The 14,525-nt window shown below is 39.5% G+C and overlaps 1 pseudogene; it reads left to right on the top strand.

Annotated features, from left to right (window-relative positions):
* The first annotated feature begins 1,387 nt into the window (after positions 1-1,387).
* Positions 1,388-14,246, top strand: LOC126733116 (peroxidase 72-like; annotated as a pseudogene).
* The last annotated feature ends 279 nt before the right edge of the window (positions 14,247-14,525 follow it).

The following is a 14,525-nucleotide window of genomic DNA, read 5'->3' on the forward strand; positions in this document are numbered from 1 at the left end:
GTTTTTGCAGCCAAGTGGCTCCTGTGTGGCTGACCCATCATTGGTTCCAGTCCATGATTTCCCTCCCTCCCCTGAGTTTTAGAGATTTACTTAACAAGTTTATGCAGGTTGACGATGATTTCAGACTGGAGATGTTCACAATAATCTCTTGGAGCCTATGGAATAGACGAAACGCCCTCCATTTTGGACGTGAAGCTCTTTCTATTGCAAAAATCAGTTTTGTCGCTTGCACTTTGCTCCACGATTTCATCAACAGCCAAATGTCAGATGCTCCACTCGTTCGGCCTGTTGTGCAACATCAGTGGCGTCCTCCAGAACAAGGTTTGGTGAAGGTGAACTTCGGTGTTGCCCTTTTCAAACACAAGAACTCAGCTAGACTCGGTGCTATTGTGCGAGATTGGCGAGGTGCGAACCTTGGTGCTCCGTCCATGCCGGTTTTGCTTTCTTCAACAATTGCGGAGTTGGAAGCTCTTGCTTGTCTCAGAGCTGTTCAATTTGCTACTAATCTTGGCCTTCAACGTGTGATATTTGAAGGTGATTCGACCACTATAATCTCTGCAGTTTCCCACGGATATTCAGTGATGGCATCGTTTGGAAATATCATAGATGATGTAAGGCACTTGTTGCCCAGGTTTTCTGTTGTTAGTTTTAATCATGTTCACCGCTTGGGCAATGTAGTTGCAGATGCGCTTGCAAAAAAAGCCTCTTCCATTGTTGGCTATCATATCTGGATGGACACTCTGCCCTTAGATATTGCCGAGTTGGTCAGTTTTGATGTTCATTAACATTCTGTTTCAATAAAGTCCCAGACTTGGATTCTGGTTTCTCAAAAAAGAAGAAGTTGAAGCCAATAATAATAACAATAATAAGTCAACGTTGTTGATAATTAGTCTTGAATTATTTGAATTCAAGTGTGAAATTAAATATTTATAAGATAAAATAACAACACTTTTACAATGTCTTTCTTTATCAGTTCTCAATTCACAAATCTAAAAACCTCTTTATTAATTTAGTTAGCAACCAAACTTAATAGTTTCAAATCATTTTATAACTCTAGTCTCTTAATAACAATACAACGGACTCACATATTTTCACAACATGTTGAAGTAATGGACAGTTAATAGTAGATTTATGTATAAAATAGTGAGAAAAAGTGTCGATCACATAAAGTCAACTGTCAACCAATTAAAACTTCAGTATGTCGTGAAATTGGGTTTATTCCAAGATTTATTGTTATTCAAATTCAAACGTTCGCTTCACTGTAATCACCTAAGAGCTTCTAGTAAGCCAAAGCATGAAAAGCTATCTACTCTAGCGTCCAGCGTTTCTTTTTTTACCTAGTTAGTACTAACTCCAGCTTTTTTGTTCCCTTCCTTATTTTTTTTTTTTCTCTCTTCTTAAGACTTCGTCTAATATTGTCTACAAAGTTTTCCCTATAAATACTCAAAAGCCATCCACCTCTCATCATATCAAGTTTTGAAATTTCTCTGCAAGTGTTTTATAGAAGTCTTGGTCTAGAACCTTGTATGAGACAAAATAGAGAGAATAATGTCTCAGCTCACTAGTTTTCTCTTGGTTCTTTCTCTTTGTGCTTTTGCTCCTCTTTGCTTCTCTAGCATGACCAAAGGTGGTTACCTTTACCCACAGTTTTATGACCACTCTTGCCCAAAAGCTCAAGAGATTGTAAGGTCCGTACTGGCCAAGGCTGTGGCCAAAAGAAGCCCGTATGGCAGCTTCAATTCTCAGGCTCCATTTCCATGATTGTTTTGTCCAGGTCTTGCTACTAGCTTGCTATAACTTGTCACTTCAATGACTAGCTCTCATTAACTTTATAAATTCAATTCAGTCATATTGCAACATGCAAATTACAAGGACTATATATTATTACCCGTGCTTGTAAATTTCATAAGCAGAACTCTATTCTGTATCACGATGGCTTAGTGTGGTTGACACAAGTTGTCTATATTGCAGGGCTGTGATGCTTCATTACTGTTAGACAGCAGTGGAAGCATAGTCAGTGAGAAGAGGTCAAATCCTAACAGGAATTCAGTTCGAGGTTTCGAAGTCCTCGATGAGATCAAATCTGCACTGGAGAAAGAGTGCCCTCGTACAGTATCTTGTGCTGACCTTTTGGCCATAGCTGCAAGAGAATCCATTGTTCTGGTAAGTATTACTAACATTTTTAGTGCATTGTATTAATTGGGCACGACCAAATTACTCTTACATGGCCAATACTCAATTCTGATAATGTTTTGGATGCACACAGAGAGGTGGGCCCAGCTGGGAGGTACTATTAGGCAGAAGAGACTCCAGAAGTGCAAGCTTGAGTGGTTCTAACAACAATCTTCCTGCTTCAAACAACACATTCCAGGCCATCCTCACCAAGTTCAAGTGACAAGGGCTTGATATTGTTGATCTTGTTGCCCTATCTGGTAAAGACTCTAATGCACCTACTTGTGCCATGCAGATAGGGTCCTTTAGAGCATTAGTAGTAGTGAAGCTAAATAACTATATAGCTATTTTAGCTTCACCAAAATACAAAGATGCATGTTACAATAGTGGAGCCGCAGCTAAAAGTTTTTAGCTTCTTGCTATAGTGCATAGCTATTTATGGCTGTATACTGTAGCAAGAAGCTTAAAAAAAAAAAAAAAATTATTAAACTTCTCTCTCTTCTCTCATTAAAATAATATTTTCTCTTTTTCTTTCTTTCCTCTCTCTCCGGCATCCCTCATCTCCTCTCTGCTTCGCCAGCCAGCTCGTCGGTGGTGGTGCTCATAAAATCCATATAAAACCCACCAAATCAGACACCGAGCCACTAGAAAAACACCGGATCGGACCACTGCCACCGAAGCAAAGCCGATCCACCAAACCCACATCACAAAACACCACAAAACACAAAACACAAACCCATATTGAAAGTTCAAAAACGTGTACAAAACACCTTTGAACGTTTAGACTCCCAAAATACAACTTAACCAATACAAGCAATATGTCAAACAACTAGTGTGCGGAAACTTAACACATGCTATAATACGAAATTGGTTAAAGACTATCTAAGCCATAACAAAATAAAACCACAGCAGATAATGAAAAAGGCAAAGATAGAGAGGAAGGAAGATGCAAACACAAAGACAACACGCGATGTGTTATCGAAGAGGAAACCGAAGTCCTCGGCGAAAAACCTCTCCGCCGCCCTCCAAGCGGTAAACAATCCACTAGAAAATACAGTTGGGATACAAGGACAGCAATAGACCCTCCAAGCCTAATCTACCCAGTGCACCTAAGCCCTCCAAGCTTCTTGCTCCAACGAGGTTGCGTCAAACCTTTTTCTTTTCTAGCTTCCCGGATTCCGCTACTAGACCGTAGCATCAACCAATGAAGATTGGTTCCTTCCTAACTGCTTCCCAGAAATCCAAACAACTGTCTCACAGTGATAATGATGGTGAGAACCAGGTTTGGTATAATGCCTCTCAAGGATTTGACAATGGAGATGAAGAGAGTTGAGGAATTTAAAGAGTCTCTAAGGTAGAGATTGTGGGTGAAACAATCTTGTTTTTCTTTAGGGTTTCTCTCTCAAAATTCTCTCCGGAAGCTCTCTTTCAATCGTGGGTAAAAGGGGTATTTATACTGGAGTGGGAGAGGAATGTGAAACGTCAGGTTTTACAAAACAGGGGTGGCTCGTGGCTTGACTAAGTCGCGAGATCCAGTCGCGAGTTAACCGTATGGCCAGTTGTCCTGTTTTGTCCTGTAGTGCTTCAGCTAGCATGATTGTTCATCTTCCAGCATGCTTGGCACGTGTGCTGCTTCTGGCGGCTTGCAGCCGCGAGTCACCCGCGAGTCCCAGCCGCGAGTCTCTGTTTTCTTGCACACTCTTGAGCAATCTTCACTCTATCTCACTCACTACCCTTACAACAAACCCACCTAAATACAGGGTTACTAAATGCTGAATTACAAGCAAATTTGGCACGGAATAAAGCCAATTAGATGGTTGAATAAATTCAACCTTACAATCTCCCCCTTTGGCTATTCCGTGACAAAACCCTAAAACAGACTCTAGACTTAACATGTGAGTTGGGAACAGTTGAACAAAACTCACTCACACTTAACTCTAGAAGCTGTGAAGCACTTGAATCATATGAACATAATACTCCTGAAACACAACAATACACCATGATCATTGTAAGCAGAAAATTATAAATGCATATGAAACAGGCAATATGTGATCAAGCAAAGATGGAGTTAATAAACAAACCATGACTTGATCAACCAAGTGAACACCACAAGGTAGTGATCACAGTGCTCATTCACACTTGGAATGAACACAAGGACATACAAGTTAACAAGCACAAGGCAAGACACTTGTATGCTCAACACTCAACCAATGCATAACACACAAGGCATATGCATCTAGGAACAATCCTACAAGGGCACAAGAGTGACAGTACAAAAACCAAAATGCAGAACATTTAGATTAAAGTAATGATTTCAACATAGCATAAAGGCTGCATTAAGCAAGGTACATACCATAAAGCCTACAAACTATGCATAAAACATTAACCCTAAAAGCTTACAAAAGCACATGGGTACAAACACAAAAACATCCTGAATAACAGTTTACAAAAAATAATATATCAACTTAAAGAGAAAAATGAAACTGAAGAAGAATGTAAAGACACTCCCCCTTAGGTAATATCCTCCCCCTCTGATCATGCCTATCACTCCCCCTTTTTGTCATGGAATAGGCTAGTCATCCTCTTCCAGCTTTCTCTGAATTTGATCCAATTGAGTTTGAAGAGAAGTAAACTTCATATCCCATCGAGTGCTTTGATGGTGTAGAGAAGCTGTGAGTCCAGACATCTTTGTATTCAACTCGTGGACAGAGGATACAATGCGATCAAGTTTCTCATCTAGGGAGAGAGTGCTAAACTGAGAGTCACTGTGAGATGCAGAAGTTTCTGGTTTGGCTCTCTTCCGACTATGTCCAATGCTTGCATTGAATGTACGCATGTTGATTGGACTTGGTTTGGAGATAGGAGATTCATCAGCCGTTGGATAAATTCCTTTGAGCTTCAAGATCTGTGAAATGAGACTACAGAAAGGAACGCATATCCGAGACTCAGTTCGAAGAACCGTTTTGCGCAGAACATGAAAGATATGAGCACAGATGTCTATTTCCACATCAGAGATTAGATCATGAAGAAACAAAGCACGTCCGAGGTTCATATACCCAGTGCTTGATAAAGGGTACAAATTGTAAAACATCACAATTGTAAGCACTCTCAGTTTTGAAGAAAGAGAGGAAACACTGATGGATTTGCCATTGGGTGAGAACTCCAAGTCTTGACCAAGACTTTCTTTGAGAAGCTCCTCATCAGGACAGAGATCATCATAAACCGGTGAATGTCGGAAAATGGGTCTGTTGATGTGAAGAATTTCTGCCAGATATGTAGGAGAGACAGAAAAGCTCTTTTTCCGAACCCAGCACTTAAGTTCATCTCCTTCCACAATTGCGTTAGCATAAAATTCTTTTACCAACTCTTCATACACGTCATCCGGATCAGAGAGAAGGTAATTCCAATCCTTGTGAGCAAACCATTTCGGAATGTCAGTGTCATGAAGTGAGGACTGATCCAAAGCTCTTTCTAGTAATGGTGTGGCATGTAGAAAGAAATTCTCATAAGACTGATAGGCTGCATATGATCTGAACTTGTTGGGATCAAATCTCTTTGATGAAGAGTGAGTCCCTTTTGGTTGAGGTGGGTAATCATCAACATCAATTACTGGTTCCTTCCCTTTGGAACTACCTCCTTTCACAGCAGCTTTCTTGAATGGTGACATGACCAGTCTGCATTATGAACAAGGGAAATGACAAAACACAATCCAACAGACTATATTAGCAGCGGGTTAGTGGAATTTTAGGGACAATGAAGAAACCCTAATATCTGGATGAAAATGGTTAGAAAATAGCAATGAGGGACACAAATGACCCAAATTGAACTACACAGTATAGGGAGTCCAAATAGAACCACATAATCAGCTGAAAAAGGACCCACATTCAACAACACATCAACAGGATGACACACAGGATCATAGTGAAACACGACATCAACAGCAGATCAGACAAAAATAGCTAACCCTAGCTAAGCACATGATGAAGAACACAACCACCAAAATAAACTAGCTCAAAAACAGAAACACAAGCTTCCAAAAGCTAAGCATGGACAAAGAGTAATAGTTGAGCTAAAAACCCATCACAAAATCACAATCAAATGTGAATAATCTAGAGGGAAAACCATAACAACAAGTAAAATAGAGTTCAAGACAGAAAACCATACCTGTTAGTTGACGATTTTGAGCTGAAAAGAGGCAAATAATGGAGATCGAAAATGGAGGCACGGTGTGAATGGGTAAGAGCAGATGAGAAAGACAATGAACAGTCACAAAAAGATCGAGGGAAAAATAAAAAGTTTAAAAACTGCCCCTGTATGTCCAAAACACGCGATTTTCGCGATTGAAACGAGTCGCCTAAAAGTCGCCAGATCAAGCCGCCAAAACACTCAAGGACAAAAATTTGAAAAATTTTTCTAAGTGTTTTTCGCGACTGGAAGGTCTACCCGCGAGTGAGTCGCGAGCTGAGCCGCGAAAATCTCTGAGTGAACCTCGCGACTGGACCTTCCACTCGCGAACAAGTCGCCAAAAATGACCAGCGAAGATGCGACTGAGGCTCGCGACTTGACATACCCGCGACTGAGCCGCCAAAACAGGGCAAAACTGGATTTTTGAAATTTTCAGATTTTTTAAACAAAATACTTTCCAAAACCACCTAAAACACTCAAAAATCTTTTTGTGCTTGAATTAACAAAGATTGAGCATGTGAAAACACATTTCATCAAGTACAATCACACAAATGAATATGGCATTTATTGAACATAAACTTGTGTGTTGTGTGTGGATATCAACAATGAGATAGTCCTTCGTCTAATGTGAAGCTTCAATGATCAATTCAACCAAGGCATACACAATTAGCACTAGATCATGTGACCCATCTCAATTATAGAAATATGTATATATGACCTTCCACACAACTTGATAACATAACTTGGAGCTTATCATTTGACTCCACTTTCAATCATAACATTTGATCTTTTTGATCTTTTGAGGCAATCATCTCTCATTGTGAGAGTGATATATGACATTTCACTTTAAAGAACAGGCCTTTGGCCTTTTTGAATAAACATTCACTTTAATATAAGGTCGCTTACCTTTTTTCTTAGTCAAATACTAGAATGTGTGACAGGCTTTTGCAGCTCAATATCTCTTTTCATTTGGAGATTTACATTTGGTGAGCTCTTTATAGCAAAACAAAAATAAAGAGTGGGAAGATATATAGACACAAGTCTATGCATGTCTCAAGATCAACAAAACCATTCACTAATCATTCATGACAAGTTTGAAGATCTATTTACAATAATCACAAAGATTTCAAGATTTCTCCCACAGAGGTATGAGTGCAAAGAAACAAGCAATGCTCGAAAATGCACAAAGCCATTAGCACAAAGGTACAAGGCAAAACAAGTTTTGAGACAAAAACTCAACAATGTCAATCAAGCTTTCTGATTTTCTAATTTTTATGTGATTTTTGGATTTTTTGACACAAAAGAAGAAAATGATTGAACAAACATAAAAAGAAGCAACAGTATTCACAAATGGACAAACAAATAATAAACATGTTGCACAAAGAGCTAATCAAAGAGGTGTGTGCCCCAACACAAACAGACTTATCATATTATAAATATGTGAAGCACACAACACACAAGAGAGTCAAGGAATTGTACCAACACCAATGGTCTTACGGAGTGATTCAAACCGTGGACCATCGAGAGGCTTGGTGAAGATATCCGCCTTTTGATTGTCGGTGTGTATGAACTCAAGACACACGACTCTTTCCTCTACCAAATCCCGAATGAAATGGTAACGTATCTCTATGTGTTTGGATTTTGAATGCTGGACAGGATTCTTGGAAAGATTGATGGCACTGGTGTTGTCACAGAAGACACACATCGTTTCTTGAGGAATTCCATAGTCATGAAGTAATTTCTTCATCCAAAGAAGCTGAGTGCAGCAACTTCTAGCAGCGATGTATTCTGCTTCTGTAGTAGATAGAGACACTGAATTCTGCTTCTTGCTCATCCATGAGACAAGATTGTTACCAAGATAAAAACAGCCGCCTGAAGTACTTTTCCGATCGTCTACACTGCCAGTCCAGTTAGCATCTGACTACCCAGCAAGACAAGCATTTGAGTCTTTTGAATACCACAGACCATAGTTTGCAGTACCATTCACATATCGAATGATTCGCTTAGTAGCAGTCAGATGAGATTCCTTCGGATTAGCTTGGTACCTGGCATAAACGCCCACACTGAAAGCAATGTCTGGTCTACTGGCTATAAGGTAGAGCAAACTTCCTATGATGCTTCTATACAATGTAGGACTTACTTCGACTCCCGACGAATCCACATTCAGTTTAGTGGAAGAGCTCATGGGAGTGGAGGCATGTTTTTTGGAGTCTAGTCCAAACTTCTTGACAATGTTTCTGGCATACTTCTCTTGAGATACAAATATACCCTCCTTCTGTTGTTTGACTTGAAGACCCAAAAAAAATGTGAGCTCCTCCACCATACTCATCTCAAACTCCTTCTTCATCTCCTCAGAAAATTCAGTAGCACGATCTTCGATGGTTGCCCCAAACACTATGTCATCAACATAGACTTGTGCCACAAGGAGATAATCTTCATCATTTTTGACAAACAGAGTTCGATCGGCATACCCTCTCTTGAAACCTCTGTCTTGAAGATAATGTGTAAGACGATCGTACCAGGCTCTAGGCGCTTGTTTTAAGCCATAAAGGGCTTTCTTCAATCTTAATACATGATCTGGAAAATGAGGATCCTCAAATCCTTTTGGTTGCTCAACAAATACTTCTTCATTTAGATATCCATTCAAAAATGCGCACTTTACATCCATTTGATAAAGTTTGAAATTCAAAGTGCACGCAATGGACATGAGGATTCGAATGGATTCGAGTCTTGCCACCGGAGCGAATGATTCATCAAAATCCACTCCTTCTACTTGAGTGTATCCTTGAGCTACTAACCGAGATTTGTTTCGAATTATCTCTCCATCTTCATCAGTTTTGTTTTTAAAAATCCACTTTGTGCCTATAACATGAACGTTCTCAGGCCGTGGAGCAAGTTCCCACACATCATTCCTCACAAACTGATTCAGCTCTTCATGCATTGACTCAACCCAATTCTCATCTTGAAGAGCCTCTTCAACCCTTTTTGGTTCAAACTGTGCAAGATAACAGTGATATGTTACATGATTGGCTAGCAGAATGTTTCCTTTCCTGAGGCGAAGACCGTCATCAAGAGATCCTATGATATTACTTTCCGGATGATTCTTGATAACTCTTGAAGATGGCCTTTTTGAAGTGGAAACTTCATACTACGAGAGATAGGAGGATGAACTTCTGGAGGAGTAAGAGGACTTGAAGTTCTAGACATCGATCTCGTTTCCATTCTTGGGTTGATGGGAGTCGATTCTACTTCTGGTATAGGTTCTTCACCTTCTATATCCAAAGCTTCTACCTCAACATCGGGCTCTTTGGTGCTCGGCCCTTCTACATCATCAATCATTTCCACCTTAGGTAAGGCATCATCAATCTTGACATTTATGGACTCCATCACAGCCTTTGTTCGCTTGTTAAACACTCTATACGCTCGACTTGTAGTAGAGTAGCCAAGAAAAATACCCTCATCACTTCTCGCATTAAACTTCCCAAGATTCTCTCGATTATTTAAGATATAGCATTTACTTCCAAATACCCGGAAATACTTCACTTTAGGCTTCTTCCCATTCCATATCTCATATGTAGTCTTCTTTGTACCAACTCGAAAGAAAATCCTATTGCCAATGTGACACGAGGTGTTGACAGCTTCTCCCCAAAATTTTTGAGGTATTTGCTTGTTAAGCAACATGACTCTTGCCATCTCCTGAATCACACGATTTTTTCTCTCTACCACTCCATTTTGTTGTGGAGTTTTGGGAGTTGAAAACTCTCTTTTAATTCCATTCTTCTCACAGAAGGACTCGAATCTTGCATTCTCAAATTCCCTCCCATGATCACTTCTAACTTTGGCTATCGGAATCCCTTTTTCGTTTTGTAGTTTCTTGCACAGAATCTCCAACCTCTCACAAGCTTCTGATTTTTCTCTAAGGAATTCAACCCAAGTGTATCTTGAGTAGTCGTCCACAATGACCATAATGTATCTCTTCCCCCCTAGGCTTTCAGTTCTGGTAGGCCCCATTAGATCAACATGAAGTAACTCCAAGCACCGAGAGGTGGCTATCACATTCACCTTGTGATGACTTGCCTTAGTTTGCTTCCCCATTTGACATGCACCACAAACGGTTTTCTTCACTTTTCCAAACTTAGGAAGTCCCTCGACTGCTTCAAGTTTAGAGACTTTTGCTACTTGTTTGAAGTTGGCATGCCCAAATCTGTGATGCCACAGCTCCAACATATCCACACGAGCACTTCTACACGATATTGGTGCCGTGGGAACTATTCCATAACAGTTATCTGTAGTTTGATTTCCTTCCAAAACTTGAATCCCCTCTTCATTGATGATCAAACATCCTTTCTTAGAGAATTGTACCAGGAAATCATCATCACAAATTTGAGTGATGCTCAGCAAATTCGCCTTCAGCCCTTTTATGAACAGCACATCTTTCAACAGAGGCAAACCGGGTATCTCAATGGTTCCTTTGCCTAGGACTTGAGCATGACTTCCATCACCAAAGGTCACATAGTCACCAACCTTTTCTTTGAGTGTCTTAAACAGTGACTTATCCCCTGTCATATGGCGAGAACACCCACTGTCAAGATACCACAAACACGCATTAAACACCTTCAATGAGGTATGCACAAATAGGTTCACATGTGACAGACATTCTTGACCTTCAAACACAAACTCTTCATCAGTTTTCATGCTTCTTTCAGATTGATTTTTCATTTTCAGATTCTCAATCATCTCACACAACATTCTATTCTTTCTTTTATATTTCTTAATCAATGATTTAGATTCAGATATGCTACTGTGTAAGACAAGATTCTAATTTTCAAGATATTCCAGCATGTGAACAAATACTCTGGCACGTTTCTTAGTTTTTAACAACTCTACAAGATCATCAGTAAGACACCTTTCAGACATATGCATAAAGTCATTTTCACAAACACTTAAGCTACAATTCAGCATGGTATATTCCAAAACAACAGCCACAACACAGGGGTCTAGGATCACACTTAGGTAATAAAACCACAACAAGTGTACCCGCTCTGATACCAAATGAAAGTTCAAAAACGTGTACAAAACACCTTTGAACGTTTAGACCCCTAAAATACAACTTAACCAATACAAGCAATATGTCAAACAACTAGTGTGCGGAAACTTAACACATGCTATAATACGAAATTGGTTAAAGACTATCTAAGCCATAACAAAATAAAACCACAGCAGATAATGAAAAAGGCAAAGATAGAGAGGAAGGAAGATGCAAACACAAAGACAACACGCGATGTGTTATCGAAGAGGAAACCGAAGTCCTCGGCGAAAAACCTCTCCGCCGCCCTCCAAGCGGTAAACAATCCACTAGAAAATACAGTTGGGATACAAGGACAGCAATAGACCCTCCAAGCCTAATCTACCCAGTGCACCTAAGCCCTCCAAGCTTCTTGCTCCAACGAAGTTGCGCCGAACCTTTTTCTTTTCTAGCTTCCTGGATTCCGCTACTAGACCGTAGCATCAACCAATGAAGATTGGTTCCTTCCTAACTGCTTCCCAGAAATCCAAACAACTGTCTCACAGTGATAATGATGGTGAGAACCAGGTTTGGTATAATGCCTCTCAAGGATTTGACAATGGAGAGGAAGAGAGTTGAGGAATTTGAAGAGTCTCTAAGGTAGAGATTATGGGTGAAACAATCTTGTTTTTCTTTAGGGTTTCTCTCTCAAAATTCTCTTCGGAAGCTCTCTTTCAATCGTGGGTAAAAGGGGTATTTATACTGGAGTGGGAGAGGAATGTGAAACGTCAGGTTTTACAAAACAGGGGTGGCTCGCGGCTTGACTAAGTCGCGAGATCCAGTCGCGAGTTAACCGTATGGCCAGTTGTCCTGTTTTGTCCTGTAGTGCTCCAGCTAGCATGAATGTTCATCTTCCAGCATGCTTGGCACGTGTGCTGCTTCTGGCGGCTTGCAGCCGCGAGTCACCCGCGAGTCCCAGCCGCGAGTCTTTGTTTTCTTGCACACTCTATCTCACTCACTACCCTTACAACAAACCCACCTAAATACAGGGTTACTAAATGCTGAATTACAAGCAAATTTGGCACGGAATAAAGCTAGTTAGATGGTTGAATAAATTCAACCTTACACATATAGATAGAGTAGAGAAAGATCAAAGCAACGCTGATCCAAATTTCATACAACCACCACAAAACACAAACCCACATCACAAATCACAAACCCACGGTAGATCGGTTAGAGTAGAGAGAAAGATCACAAACCCATGGCACAACCCACGAACCCGTGCTGGTGAGGAAGGCGAGAGCCTCTGGTGGGTTGTTGATCGAGTTGTGGTTGTGGGTTGCCGATTGGTTTGCAATTTTGGGTTGTTGGGTTTTTTCTTAATGGGTTTGGTAACAGTGGTGGGGGTTGGGGTTGTGATCACGGTGGTTGGGCTATGGGTTTGGTGGGTCTTAATGAGTTGATCTTGTGATGATGGGTTGTGATCATGGTGGCTAGGCAGTGGGTATCTGAGTTGAGAAGAAAGAGTGAAAGTTTGATGGTTCATCTTGGTTCAGAGAAAGAGAAAGAGATAGAGAGGAAGAGAGAGAAAGGGAGAACAAAAAAAAAATAAAGAAGGGATATTTAATTGAAGTGGTAAATTTTCTCAAAAAAAAAAAAAAAAGAAATAAAAAAATGAAGTGTTAAAAAAATATCATTGTAGTGGTGGGGGCGGTGGAAGAGTCGGTGGTGGTGGTGGTAGTGGCAACGGTAGCGGTCGCGGTGGTTGTGAATGTTGTTTATTGTAGTGGATATATTATTTTATTATAGTAGATATATTATTTTATTGTGATGTTTATATTATTTTATTATGTCAAAAGCTAAAATAGATCCACTGCTGCTGGATGTTTTGTAAAGTGAGTAAGTAAAATAGATAAAATAAATTTTTGTGGTGCCAAATAACTAAATTTTAATACATGCTCTTTTTTGTGTCATCAAATGAGATTGCTCTAAACATTGATTGGACAAAATTAGAACAATAATGTCACCGACATGATATTTTTCATAATCTACTGAGGTACGAAGATGACAAATTATTATTGACTTTAATATTTGTCTACTACATACTACTTTATTGTGTACTATCCTTATTTGTAAAGAGAAATAGTTAAATACATACTAAGTTCTCAAACTCACACATTCTCCAATATCATAACCTGAATGTTTGTGTGTGAACTTTATTTTGTTATGCAGGGAGCCATACAATTGGAAATGCCCGGTGCACCAGCTTCAGGCAAAGATAAAACAACCAGTCAGGAAATGGACAGCCTGACTACACACTTGATCAATCATATGCCCGATTGAAAACCCGATGCCCAAGATCCGGTGGTGATCAGAACCTGTTTTTCTTGGACTATGTCAGCCCAACAAAGTTTGATAACTACTACTACAAGTACATATTGGCTTCAAAGGGCCTTCTGAACTCTGATCAAGTTCTTTTAACCAAGAATGAAGGAACAAGGGAATTGGTAAAGCAATACGCAGAGAACAGCCAACTTTTCTTTGAGCAATTCGCCAAGTCCATGGTTAAGATGGGAAATATTTCTCCATTGACAGGTTCAAGGGGAGAGATTAGAAAGAACTGCAGAAAGATTAACTCTTGATAGTACTACATAACTGCAGTTTCATTGATTCTCATGAAAAAAAAAAAATTGCATTTTCATTTCGTTGTTCTGCTTCCTCTGTTTTCTACGAAAATGTATATGTAACTTGATGTAGCCACTATTTTCTGGACAACATACAGTTGTGCAGTTTAATTGCTGGTTTCGTAATGTGGATTTATGGAAGTTTTAGTGTATTTTGTTTTAAATAGAAATGGAAGCTACTGGGATCCTTCTTGACATCACGTTTTTCTTGTTACATTTAAAAGGCACCAATTTTAATTATGATGTAAGAGCCAACTTTATTTTAGGGACGGCAAAATTTGGTCCTTTAAATATGTATCAAGGATTAGTTTATTTCGAACGTTATCAATTTAGTGTCAAGGAGCAAAAGTTGATAAAAATATAGATTTTTTTTTTTTTTAATTATTATTATTATTTTTTTTATTTATTAAATGTCGCTTGACTGTTCATAAAAGTAGCTGGACTGCATTGGAATTTTCTTCTTAACGAATGCCCTAAAT

The sequence above is a fragment of the Quercus robur genome, chromosome 6 (assembly GCF_932294415.1).
Source record: "Quercus robur chromosome 6, dhQueRobu3.1, whole genome shotgun sequence".
Classification (NCBI taxonomy): domain Eukaryota; kingdom Viridiplantae; phylum Streptophyta; class Magnoliopsida; order Fagales; family Fagaceae; genus Quercus; species Quercus robur.